This window comes from Macaca thibetana, chromosome 14 (assembly GCF_024542745.1).
Source record: "Macaca thibetana thibetana isolate TM-01 chromosome 14, ASM2454274v1, whole genome shotgun sequence".
NCBI lineage: Eukaryota > Metazoa > Chordata > Mammalia > Primates > Cercopithecidae > Macaca > Macaca thibetana.
Window position 1 is genome coordinate 104,183,727 of NC_065591.1, and position 12,536 is coordinate 104,196,262.

The 12,536-nt window shown below is 40.2% G+C and overlaps 1 protein-coding gene across 32 annotated transcripts in view; it reads right to left on the reverse strand.

Moving 5' to 3' along the window:
- TIMM8B (translocase of inner mitochondrial membrane 8 homolog B) overlaps nucleotides 1-12,536 on the reverse strand; it is a 1,180,384-nt gene that overhangs the window by 277,594 nt on the left and 890,254 nt on the right. The gene's annotated exons all lie outside the window — the stretch shown is intronic.

Here is a 12,536-nt window from a genome sequence, read left to right on the forward strand (position 1 = left end):
ACGGAGTACCTACGTTGTTCTCACTCACCGCATTTCACACAAACATATTCTGGCTCTTCAGTAAGTCCCAAGAGAAGTTTTGTCAACAGCCATAAAAGTCATCAACTTTTATCTAGTCTCTGAATCACAGCATTTTTGCAGGTTTTGTCAAGAAATGATGGCAAAAAATGAAGTGCTTCTCTACCACAGAGAAGCTCACTATCTTTCAAGGGGAAAGATTCACTGTTTTCTAAAAGAAAAAGAAAATCCACTCCTGGAACACGTAGCAAAAAAAAAAAAAAAAATGTTTTCTGTGGGTTGGCTGACCCAGCGGATATTTTTAACCATCTGAATGAGATGAATCTTCCAGTTTGAGGCCCTGACACCACCATTATGAATGATCCTGAAATCTTTACCAGTTTTTTTGGCTCAGTTGCCAATACGAAAGGAGAGTTGAGGCTGACATCTTTGCCAACTTTTGCGACGCTGGAGGAAGTGCTTTACCTCAATGAAGTTGACATACAAAATACTGTCAGTTTATTTGAAAAGAGAAATCTACAAACACCTAGAAACACTGTAGAACTCCTTTAAAAATTATTTCTATCTTGATGGTGTCAAAGTTGGACCATAGAATCACATTCTTTTTCTTGTTGATACAAACTGTCTCAAAGGTGTTCGCCTAGCCAAAGATGGCAAACATCGATCTTGGGACGGAAAACAGCTACAACTAGAGTTTAGCTAAAAAGTCTTGGAGAGTTTTGGTGCTCCTTGACAGAAACCTCTGTCTACTTTGCAAAGGAGCCATAAAAGCTTTAATTCCATTTTCAACAATATACATTTGAGGATTGGATTTTTAATCGTTACTATAAAAAAATCAAAATCAATTGGCTGTCCAGCATGACAAGTGTATTATCTCATCAAAGACATCCCGCTGTCTCATGTTGTTATTCAAGCTAGGCAAAAACAGCCTTTATATGGGTATGTCTTTTAAAAAATAAAATTTTACGGCCGGGCGCGGTGGCTCAAGCCTGTAATCCCAGCACTTTGGGAGGCCAAGACGGGCGGATCACGAGGTCAGGAGATCGAGACCATCCTGGCTAACACGGTGAAACCCCGTCTCTACTAAAAAAAAAAATACAAAAAACTAGCCGGGCGAGGTGGCGGGCGCCTGTAGTCCCAGCTACTCGGGAGGCTGAGGCAGGAGAATGGCGTAAACCCGGGAGGCGGAGCTTGCAGTGAGCCGAGATTGCGCCACTGCACTCCAGCCTGGGTAACAGAGCCAGACTCCGTCTCAAAAAAAAAAAAAAAAAAAAAAAAAAAAAAAATTTTACTTTAATTTGTCTGTATTTCAAATGCAATGTCTGATTTTTTTAAAATGTGGTTCAAAGAAGCAAATCTATTACTATGTAATATATATTTTAAACATACTGTTTTGGTAATAGTACTTCAGTATACATACTTGGTTTTCCTTGTAATCCTATGCCTTTATTTTATTCATCAAAAAACATTATTTTAAGAAAGGTCAGTAGGCTTCCTCAGATTGCCCAAGGAATCCACTATATAAAGACAGTAAAGAACTGATGGCTCCACACAGTTGCTCAAGCCTGTAATCCCAGCACTTTGGGAGGCCGAGGTGGGTGGATCACTTGAGGTCAGGAGTTTCAGACTAGCCTGGCCAACATGGTGAAACCCCGCCTCTACTAAAAATACAAAAATTTGCCAGTCGTGGTGGCATGTTCCTGTAGTCCCAGCTACTTAGGAGGCTGAGGCATGAAAATTGTGTGAACCCAGGAGGTGGAGGTTGCAGTGAGCCGAAATCGCGCCACTGCGCCCCAGTGTGGGCAACAGAGTGAGACTCTGTCTCAAAAAAAAAAAAAAAAAAAAAAAAAAAAAAAAACTCCTGATATAAGAGGACATGATCACCTGCCACGCTCTCAAGTTGCTTAACGTGCAAAAAGGCAGGTGTGTTGTGTATGATATGGTGCTTGAAGAAAGAGCAGCTTCCTTGACAAAAGGCCAGGCCAGCCATTTGGCTCCTGTGCTTCCAGGAAAATCCACTGGAGGTGGCAGTCTTTAATGTTCAACCTCATCATTCCCAAGACAATGGAAGAAGGGGCAGATACCAACCCAACATAGGAAGGCATCTCTTCTCTTTTCTTACTATAGTAGCTGATTCCAGAAAACTGGCCGCTTTCAATCAAGCCCCGTTGCTGAAGTGAAATCTATTACTGATTTCTTCCTGTATTCAGGGAGTGATATAGGGCTACAGAGAAGGGAAACACAAGGTCTCTTCCCTTGAGGAGTAAACAATTTAGTGTTGGAGACAAAATTAATACATAAAACAATTAAGGGGAATTAAATGCAAGGCTAGAGGGTGTTTTAAGAAAATTCTGCCTGCTGACTTTTTCAACACAGTATCTTCAGGGTCTAGAATACTGCTTGGCATACGGTATGTGCCAGAAAAAAAAAATCTTTGTTGAATAAATAAATTGATGATGGAAATGTTAAAATAACATCTATTGTTATGAGAATAAGACAGTTGTCCCTCAGTAACCATGGGGAATTGATTCCAGGACCTCCCTTGGGTACCAAAGTCCAAGGATGCTCAAGTACCTAATATAAAATGGTGTAGTATTTATTTGCATATAACCTAAGCACATTTTCCCATATACTTTGTTTATTTATTTATTTGAGATGGAGTCTCGCTCTGCTGCACAGGCTGGATTGCAGTGGCATGATCTCGGCTCACTGCAACCTCTGCCTCCTGGATTCAAGCCATTCTCCTGTCTCAGCCTCCCATGTACCTGGGATTACAGGCGTGAGCCACCACATCCAGCTAATTTTGTATTTTTAGTAGAGATGGGGTTTCACCATGTTGGCCAGGCTGATCTTGAACTCCTGACCTCAAGTCATCCTCCTGCCTTGGCCTCCCAAAGTGCTGGGATTACAGGTGTGAGTCATTGCCCCTGGCCTTCCCATATACTTTAAATCATCTCTGGATGCTTACAATACCTAATACACTGTAAATCTTATGTAAATGATTATAATTTATATATTTTTTATTTTTTCCAAATATTTTGATCCTCAGTTGAATTCACAGATGCAGAACCTGCAGCTATGAAGGGTCAGCTGTACATATTATTAGAGAAAATGTAAAAATACAAAAGACTATAAAGAAGAAGTAAAAAAGAAAGGCTAACCAGCCAACATTTTTGCTATACTGCTATATTTCTTCTTTGTTCTTTTTTCTAAATACATGCATAACACATACACACACACACACACACACACAAACACACACACATACTTTCTTTAAAGAACAGAATTGAGGCTTGAGTTTTATAGCCCGATTTTTTTCTCTTAAAATTATATTGTGAACATTTTGCTGTGCCATTAAATATTCTTCAGAACATTATTTTTAATGGCTGTATCATATAGTATTCTATAAATAAATCATGGTGTATGTAGCCTGATTTATTAACCACTTCCCTATTGTTGAACATTACTGTTGGGAACATTGTATAATACCAAGAGCAGCTTTTATTTGTTGCTTTGCTCTGTTCCAAGTATTTTGCTGAGCTTTTTCCCTTGACGCATAATCTCATTTAATTTTATTCTCATAGCAATCTAATGAGGTAGACTCCATTAGACCCATTTTACAGAGGGAAACATGAAGGTCTGAGGAGTAATGTGTCAAAGGCTGCAGTTCCAGAAAGAGGCAAATCTGGGATTCAAGTCCTGGTCCCATTTGATGTTAATGTCCAGGCATTCAAACGTAACCCTGGCCTGCCTCACCAGCGTGTATGAGGAAGGTTCATGCTTTCTCAGGCCATGAAAGAGACTGAGAAACACATATCAGAAAGGCAGGAGGAGACACTGAAGAGAGGAGTATGGAGGCAACAAAGGAGCGATCTTAAGAAGGAGGAAGTGCTTTTCTGTATTCAAAGTTGTGAAGATAGAAGGACAAGACCAATGCAAAAAACAATGAATCTTTTTCAAGACAGGCATTTCAGAAACATGATGGGGGTGAAATGCGTGTTCCCAGCTCAGTGCTCCTGACTTGGTAGTGGTGGAGTGACAAAATTATTCATTTATTTCTTCCCAATACTGGGAGTCATGGAACAGCCTTCATAAGGTGGCATGCAAGGAGCAGAATGTCCCTCCTGTTCCTGAGCATTTCTGCATCCCGGCATCAGTGAGCAGTATCAGTAGCAGGAGCTCAGAGGCTTGTAATGGAAGGCAGGGACATCACCCTACAGGGACAGCGGAACTGCAGGGCGACCACAGGGGCTGGCCGGGGACCGGGCTTAGGTGACCAGCTTTCCGGATGAGCCTGGGACTGAGGGGTTTCCCTGTAAGTTTTAAAACTTCCAGTGTTAAAAATAGGAAAGTCCCAGGCAAACTGGGAGGGTTGGTCACCCCAGGCGGAGGCCCAACTCAGAGTCTGGGCTCATCCAGGGGCAGGTCCATGCAGGCTTCTTGAAAGAGTAGGGAGGGAATCTGGCGCGGTTTGCGCATGCTCACCTCCCACTTTTGGCCCTTGCAGGCTACCTTTCCCTTGGCGCCCTCACTGAAACTTCTTCCACGAGGGTCACCGATGAACCCTTCATACTTCCAGATTCCACAGCCTCTTTTGGTAAAAGTCACTGTCATCCGTCACCAGGCCTACTGCAGTAGTCTCCTAATGGTCCCCTGCTTCCATCCTTTGCCGTACAATCTATTCCCAACCCAACAGCCAAAGTGACCTTTTCCTGAAAAATTGAACCTTTTAAAATTCAGAAATAATGTATACATAGTAAAACTCAAGTGTATTAATACGCAATTCTGCATGCTTTGGCAAACACATGCAGTGGTTTAACCTCCACTGTAGTCAAGATATAAAAATTTTTTTTTTCCACTCCAAATAATTCCTCTGTACCAACCTATTTCCTTACCCCCAGTCCCTGGTAACCGCTGGTTTCTGTTTCTAAACTTTTTGCCTTTTCAGAATGGCGTGGAAATGAATCATATTGTATGTAGCCTTTGAGTTTGGCTTCTTTCACTTAGCATAATGCATTTGAGATTAATTCATGTTGTGTGTGTTAGTAGCTCATTATTTTTAATACTGAATAGGACTCCTTTATAATGAATATTCCACAGTTTGTTATCCATATGCAACAGATAAAGGATGTGTGATACTTTCCAATTTTTGGCAGTTATGAAGTTGCTTTCTAAGCATTTGCATACAGGTTTTTCTGGAAGTTTAAGTTTCTATTTCATTTGGGTAAATGCCTGGGAGTGGGATTGCTGGGTTGTATGGTAAGAGTATGTTTCATTTTATAAGACTGCCAGGCTGCTTTGCAAAGTGTACCATTTTGCATTTCCACCAGCAATGTATGAGAGTTCCAGTTGCTCTGCAGCCTCACCAGCCCCTGATATTATCAGCTAAAAATATTATTTTTAAAAGCTATAAAAATTATTTTTAGCTGATAATATATTTTTAGACATTCTACCAGATGTGTAGTGGTATCTCATTGTGGCTTTAATGTCTTTTTCCCTGGTGGCTAATAATGTTGAACATCTTTTTGTGTGCTTATTGACATGCAAAGTGTCTGTTAAATTCTTTTGCCTATTTTAAAACTTGGGCTGTTAGTTTTCTTACTCTTAGGTTTTAAGAATACTTTATATATCCTGTGTCAAGTCTTTTATTCGATACATGATTTGATCTCCCAGTCTGTGGCTTATCTTTTAATTCTCATAACGGTGTCTTATGAAGAGCAGAGGTTTCTAATTTATTAATTTGGGGTAACATCTAAGAAATATTTGCCTAACTCAAGTTCACAAAGATTCTCTGTGATTTTATCTAATAGTTTTAGATTTTGCATTTAGGTCTGTGATTCATTTTGAATTAATTTGTGTATATGATACAACGGATGGATAGAGGTTCTTTTTTTTTTTTGCGTATGGATGTGCAATTTGTTCCAGCACCATTTGTGTGGAAGACTATTTTTTATCCATTGAATTGCCTTCATACTTTTATTGAAAATAAGTTGCCCAACTTCACCTGGGTCAATTTCTGAATTCTGTTCCCTAGATCTAAATGTAGAGGTGCGCTGGCAATTTTTTTTTTTTTTTTTTTTGAGACAGGGTCTCACTTTGTCACCCAGGCTGGAGTGCAGTGGTGCAATCTCTGCTCACTGCAGCCTTGACCTCTTGGGCTCAAGTGATGCTCCTGCCTCAGCCCCTCAAGTAGCTGGGACCATAAGCATGTGCCACCATGCCTGGCTGATTTTTTGTATTTTTTGTATAGATGGGGTTTCACCACGTTGCCCAGGCTGGTCTTGAACTCCTGAGCTTAAGCGATCCGCTGACCTCAGCTAGGATTACAGGTGTGAGCCACCGCAACCTGGCTGCTGGTACATATTTAAGAACTGACTCTGGGGGGTGGTGGGAGAGGAAAGTCCTGATTTGTAGTTGTTTGCCGAGTTCCGTTTTTAATATATTCTTACAGTGCATAATTTTAAGCAATCAATGTGACAACAACTAGCCTGTAAAACTTCTGAAACTTTGACATTGGCTCTGATGAGCGGATATGAGCTGGCTGCAGCACACCACTATGTCTACCCTTTTTTCCAGTATCACACTGTCTTGATCACTATGGCTTTGTAAGTCTTGATATCAGGCAGTGTGATTTCTCAAATTTTGTTCTTTTTCAAAATTGTTTTATCTATTCTAGTTCCTTTATTTTTTCATATACGTTTTAGAATCAGTATATTAATTTTTGCAAAATTCCTGCAGAGACTTTGACTGAAATTGAATTGAATCTGTTGCTCACTTTAGGGAGCACTCACATCTTAACATCAAGTCTTCAGATCCATGAACAATGTTTCTCTCCACTTATTAGGTCTTCTTGATTTCAGTGTTTTTTTTTTTTGTTTTTTTTTGTTTTTAGTTTTGGTATACCGATCTTGCATATACTTTATTAGACTTGTCCATATATGTGTTTATAAATTTTTAGTGCTATTACAAATAGCACTTTTGTAAATTTCAATTTCTAATTTTTCACTGTTAGTAAGTGCAAATACAATGGCTTTGTATATATTGACTTCGTATGCTGTGACTTTCCAAACTCACTTATTAGTACTAGTAATTTTGCTGAAGAGTCTTCATGATTTTCTACATAGAAAATCAGGTTGTCTAAAAATAGAGACAGTTCTATTCTTCCTTTCCAATCTTGCAAGGCTTTTATTTATTTTTTTCTTGCATTTTTGCAATGTGATATTGAATAAAAGTAGTGAGACCACACATCCTTGCCTTGTTCCTCATCTTAGGGGAAAAGCATTTAGTCTTTTACCATTAAGTCTGTCAACAGGGGCGGGGCCAAGATGGCTGATTAGAAACAGGCGCGATCCGAGGCTCCCACCAAAAAGAACCATAATAAGTGTGTGAATCCTTCACAGGCAACCAGGGTATCCAGGTTCTCTCATCAGAACTGACTAGGAGGCTGGCCTGATCCACGGAGAGGAAGGAAGAGCAGCATAGTGCGGTGGCCCACCTAAGAGCCATATGGGACAGGGGAGCCCTCATCCCCCAGCCGAGGGAGGCGGTGAGTGAATGTGCTACCCAGCCGAGGAAATAGTGCTTTTTCCACGGAACTGTGCACCCCCCGGATCGGAAGATCCCACCTGTGAACCCACACCACTGGGGCCTAATGTCCCAACCCTGGAGACAGGCAAATTCTCAACAGCCTCTGAGCTGGAATCTGCTTAAGCCTATCGAGCTTGCAGCAGGGAAGGGTGACCAGCACCATAGCTTTGGCTGCCTGCTGTCTGGGCCATTTGATCTCCTTGTGGGAGGGGCAGCAGCCAGCATGGGGGCTCACAACTGCCCAACACGCTAAGCTCCCTGGGTGGGGGAAGGGCAGCATTCATCTCTAGCTCCGGGCTGTGGTTTTCCCCTGCAGGAGCCAGGGAGGCTGCATGGCTTGGTCCCAAGACTTGTCCCTCACAGCCCAACACATGGGCTGTGGCAGACTGTGGCCAGAGTACCTCTTCAGGCCTAACCCTGACTCATCCTTCCTCACTGGATGGGGCTTCGCTGCAGGAACTCCAATAACTCCAGCCAGAGGCTCAGAGACAGAATGCTAATCTCCCTGGGCCTGAGCCCCCAGCGGGAGGGTTGGCCGCGTCTCTGTTAGCCTTTCCTCCTGGTAGTTCTGAGGAATCTGGGCAGCCCAGACGAGAGGGTTTCCCCCCCAGCAGAGCACACCCCCTCCACCAAGGGACAAAGTGCTTTGTTAAGTGGGTCCTGTTCCCTGTACCACTCAACTGGGTGAGACCCTCCAGCGGGGGTTGTCAGACACCCTATGCAGGAGCGATCCTACTGGCATTAGGTTGGTGCCCCTCGAGGTCAGAGATCCCAGAAGAAGGAGCAGGCACCCATCTTTGCTGCTCTCCAGCCTCCTTGAGTGACATCTCCAGACACGGGAGCAAATCAGATGAATAGGGCCTGTAGTGAACCCCCAGCAAACTGCAGCAGCCCTACAGAAGAGCGACCTGACCATTGAAAGAAAAACAAACAGAAAGCAACAACAATAGCATCAACAGCAACAAAAAGCCCCCACAAAAACCCCATCCAAGTGTCAGCAGCCTCAAAGATCGAAACTGGGGAAACACATGAAGATGAGAAAGAATCAATTAAAAAAACACTGAAAACCGAAAAAGCCAGAGTATCTCTTCTCCTCCAAGTGATCGCAATGTCTCTCCAGCAAGGGTGCAAAACTGGATGGAAGATGAGACGAACGAATTGACAGAAGTAGGCTTCAGAAGATGGGTAATAAAAAAATACGCTGAGCTAAAGGAGCATGTTCAAACCCAATGCAAAAAAGCTAAGAACCTTGATTAAAGGTTAGAGGAGCTGCTAACTAGAATAACCAGTTTAGAGAGAAATGTAGACCTGAAGGAGCTGAAAACCATAGCACGAGAACTTCATGAAGCATACACAAGTATCAATAGCCGAATTGACCAAGTGAAAGAAAGGGTATCAGAGTTTGAAGACCATTTTGCTGAAATAAGGCATGCAGACAAAACTAGAGAAAAAAGAATGAAAGGAATGAACAAAACCTCCAAGAAATATGGGACTTCGTAAAAAGACCAAATGTATGATTGATTTTAGTAACTGAAGGAGATGGGGAGAATGGAAACAAGCTGGAAAACACACTTCAGGGTACTATCCAGGAGGACTTCCCTGACCTAGCAAGTCTGTTAATAGCTGGAAGTTTTTTTTGCAGTTGCTGCCTTTCAAGTTGAGAAAAATTGCTTCTATTGCGGAAAATTTTTATTATGAGTAAGTATCTAATTTTTCAAATGCTTTGTTTGCACTTATAGAAATAATTATGTGGTATTTGTTGATTGAATTGTGTACCCCCAAAATATTTGTTGAAGGCTATCTTAGTTCATCTGTGGTGCTATAACAAAATACCACAGATTGGGTAATTGATAAACAATAGAAATTTATTCTTGCAGTTCTGGAAGCTGGAAAATCCAAGGTCAAGGCACCAACAGGTTTGGTGTCTGTTGTAAACCTGTTCCTCAGAGATGGTACCATCTAGATGACCTTGCATGGCTGAAGGGATGGAAAGCAAAAAGGGAATGAACACTGTCCTCACATGGCAGAGTGGAAGAGCAAAAACAGCCTAAGCTAATTTCCTCCAGCTCTTTTATAAGATGCTAATCCATTCACAAGGACCTCACCTTTATGCCTTAATCACTTCCCAAAAAAGACCCCATGTCTTAATACCACCACAATGCAGATTAAGTTTCAACATGAATTTTGGACAGGAGACCGTCATTCAAATAATAGAAAAGTCCTAATCCCCAGTTCCTGTAAATGTGTCCTTATTGGAAATAAGGTCACTGCAAGTATAATCAATTTAAGATGAGGTGATATTGAATAGGGTGGACCCTAAATCTAATGACTCAGTGTCCTTAAAGGAGACAGAGACTTGAAGATACAGTGAAGAATTCTTCCCTCAGAGGGAGCATGGTCCTGCTGACATCTTGGTTTCAGACTTCTAGCTTCCAGAACCTGGAGAGAATACATTTCTGCTGTTTTAAGCCACTCATTTTGTGGTAATTTGTTATGGCATCTCTAGGAAACTAATAAGAGTATTTCTTCCAGTTTGTTGACATAGTGAATTTCATCCATTAATTTTTTTCTTTTCAATGTTAAGCATCCCTTGCATTCCTGGGATAAGTCACACTTGATTATTTGTTATCCTTTTTAATTATTGCTGGGTTTAATTTGCTAGTATTGCTTTTTCTTGAGGATTGTTTCTTTTATATTTATGAAGAATATTGGTATACAGTTTTTTTTTTGTTGTTATATATTTGTCTCATTTGGTGTTAGGATAAAACTGGCCCCATAAAATGAGTTGGGAAGTATTCATTTTTCTTCTAGATTCTGAGAGATTTTGTAGAGCATTGTTATCATTTCTTCTTTAAATGTATGATATAATTATCTAGTGAAACCATCTGTGCCTAAAGTTTTGTTTTGTTTTGTTTTTTTGGTTGGGGTCTTTAAAATGCAAATTTTACTTATTTAATAGAACTATTTAGGCTATTTATTTCTTCTTAAGTGAGTTTTAGAAGTTTGTGTTTTTCAAGGAATTTGTCCATTTCATCAGATTGTTAAGTTTATAAACATAGAATTGTTTGTGATATTTATTTATTATTTTCTGAATGTCTGTGGTAATGATAGTAATCATGATGGCCCCTCTTTCATTCCTGAGGGTAATATTTCATTTCTTCTCTCCTTTTTTCTTAGTCAGTCTAGATAGAGGTTTATTGATTTTATAGATCTTTTCAAAGAACCAGTTTTTTATTTCATTAATTTTCTCTATTGTTTTATTGATTTTGCTCTTTCTTTCCTTTGGTATGTTTTGGGTTTAATTTCTCTTTTTCGAGCTTCTTAATGTAAAAGTGTATTCAATTTAAGACCTTTCTTCTTTTGCAATATAAATATTTAAGGCTATAAATTTCCCTCTAAGCATTTTCTTTAATGCATTCTGCATATTTTGATATGTTGTTTTCATTTTTATTTTAATTCAAAACATTAAAAAATTTTCCTTGTGTCTTTGTCTTTGTCCATGGCTATTTCAAAGTATGTTGCTTAATTTCTAGATATTTTTCTTTTATTGATTTCTACCTAAATTTCATTATGATCTGAGAATGTACTTTTTATGACTTTAAGTCTTTCAAAGTTTTTAGATTTGTTTTGTGGCTCAGAATATGTTATATATTGTCAAATGTTTCATGTGCACTTGAAAAGAATGTGTATTCTCCTGTCGTTGGGTGGAGTATTCTAAAAATTTCAGTTAGGTCAAGTTGGTTGGTGGTGGTGTACAAGTCTTTTCTATCCTTATTGATATTCTGTTTAACTGTTCTATTAAATACTTAGAGAATGTGTTGAAGCCTCCCATAATTGTAGATTTCTTTATTACTCCTTTCAGTTCTATTATTCTTTGTTTCGTGCATTTTGAAGCTCTTTTATTAGTTGTATATACATTGAGGATTTTTATAGCTTCTTGGTGAATTAATCCTTTAAGGTTATTTTAAGTCACTATTGCTTGAAATATTCATTGTTCTGACTTCTACTTTGTCTAATATTAATATAATAACCTTATTTGTTGTTTTATATCAGTTTTCTTTTCCATGGTGTATCTTTTTCCATTCTTTTGCTCTTAGTTTATCTCCCTATGTTTAGAGAGCATAAAATTGAGTTTTACTTTTATATCCAATCTGACACTCTTTGTCTTTTAATTGGTGTGTTTAGACTGTTTATATTTAATGTAATTATTATATTATTAAAATCTAACATCTTGCCATCTTAATTTCTGGTTTTCTATTCTATGTGCTATTTGTTCTGTTTCTTTTTTTCTTTTTTTTTTGAGATGGAGTCTCACTCTGTCGCCCAGGCTGGAGTGCAGTGGCGCTATCTCGACTCACTGCAAGCTCCGCCTTCTGGGTTTATGCCGTTCTCCTGCCTCAGCCTCCCGAGTAGCTGGGACTACAGGTGCCTGCCACCATGCCTGGCTAATTGTTCTGTGTTTTTAGTAGAGACGGGGTTTCACCGTGTTAGCCAGGATGGTCTCAGTCTCCTGACCTCCTGATCTGCCTGCCTCGGCCTCCCAAAGTGCTGGGATTACAGGCGTGAGCCACCGCGCCCGGCCCCTCTGTCTTCTTTTGGATTAATTCTTTTTTAAGATTTCATTTTATCCACTATAGGCTCATTATTTATCTTTTAATTTTTTTTTTTTTTTTTTTGAGATGGAGTCTTACTCTGTCACCAGGCTGGAGTGCAGTGGCGCGATCTTGGCTCACTGAAACCTCCACCTCCTGGGTTCAAGTGATTCTCCTGCCTCAGGTGTGCACCACCACGCCCAGCTAATTGTTGTAGTTTTAGTAGAGATGGGGTTTCACCATTTTGGCCAGGATGGTCTCGATCTCTTGACCTCATGATCTGCCCGCCTCGGCCTCCCAAAGTGCTGGGATTACAGGTGTGAACCACCGTGCCTGGCC